Source organism: Trachymyrmex septentrionalis, unplaced genomic scaffold, assembly GCF_001594115.1.
Source record: "Trachymyrmex septentrionalis isolate Tsep2-gDNA-1 unplaced genomic scaffold, Tsep1.0 scaffold19, whole genome shotgun sequence".
Classification (NCBI taxonomy): domain Eukaryota; kingdom Metazoa; phylum Arthropoda; class Insecta; order Hymenoptera; family Formicidae; genus Trachymyrmex; species Trachymyrmex septentrionalis.
The window spans coordinates 2630502-2631857 of record NW_017305071.1 but is presented as its reverse complement, the minus strand read 5'-3'; positions in this window follow the sequence as shown (position 1 = coordinate 2631857).

The following is a 1356-nucleotide window of genomic DNA, read 5'->3' as shown; positions in this document are numbered from 1 at the left end:
GAGAGAGAGAGAGAGAGAGAGAGAGAGAGATTCCAGACAAAATACGTCCCACTCGACACGTTCACTGACAAGGGGAATTGAAAAGCTGTCTGGCAATCCTGACGGCTTATCCCGGTCCATCCCCGTCATCTCTTCTGCTCTTTCTCTCTCTATCTTTCTCTCTCTGTCTCTTTTCTCCCGTGGGCTCTGCTCTATTCCTCCCAGCAACCACTCGTTCAAGGGAGAACGACCCTTTCGTTAGTCTCGTCTCAGTCTCTCTTTCTCTTGAACGTGCACAGCGGCCGATTAACGTCTTCGAGTGCCGATAAACTACACTAGGGCCACTTTGCTAGTTATATTTTTTTAGACGGATGGGAGATACGTTAATCGGTTATCCCGCTCGAGAGGAGTCCGGCATTAACCCTTTAATTCTAACAATTTCAAGTGAAAAGTGCGAGGGGGTTTTTAATTGAAGAGTTTGTGCGCAAAGGGAACAAACAACCGATGAAACAAAAAAGAAATGATTCGTTTTCTAGCTTTCCTTAGTGCCCCTATAATAATTTTATAGTTATTCTTCCTACTATTAAAAGAATTCTAATTTTTCTAGCTTTTATTTTCAACCGTCAAATACTTTCGGTATGGCATACTTTTTGCAATGCTTTTTTAATATTTGGTTCCTATTAGAAGAATTGTTTACAATGTACATTTTTATTGAATGTTACAAGTAATCAAATTGAGTTAAATATGTTATAATACAAGTGTTCCCGTAGTTTGGCGTTTAAGAGTTAACATTCAGATTTCAGATCATTTTTGTGGTTTTTTTTTTGTTTACGTTAAAGTAACTTAAAATCAAGGGAAACAACTTCAAATAAGAAATCCTTATATTATAGATAAATTCTCCATTAACTCATTAGACTCGGGCTATGGAGAGAGCATTAACGTAGGGATTATTAGCAAATAACGCGCGAGTACTTTCGACCAGCTTAAATTAACGTCTCTATTACAAAGGAATTAATTCGTGACTACCAATTATCCGCACGTATTTTCCATTTTCCTTTCGATGTAATATTACGCGCATAATCATTACGCGCATATTTATAGCCAGGGCAAAGCAGCGACGCGGCAATTAACATCGAGGTCGTCGGTGGAATTTTCGACGGTGCTTGGGTTAATTATTCCGCGGCAATTTAGCCGGTAACGAGCCGGCGCAGCGGTGGCGGCGGCGGCAATTGGGTGCCTGGCAGAATGATTGTAGCGACGTGCCCGCCCCGATCATTTACATCGTAGCAGCAAACGTAATACTACTCGACTCCGTCCCTAGAATTTGCTCTGCGGTCTGACTGCTCATGTGGCGGCGGTGGTGGGTGACCCCTCGTC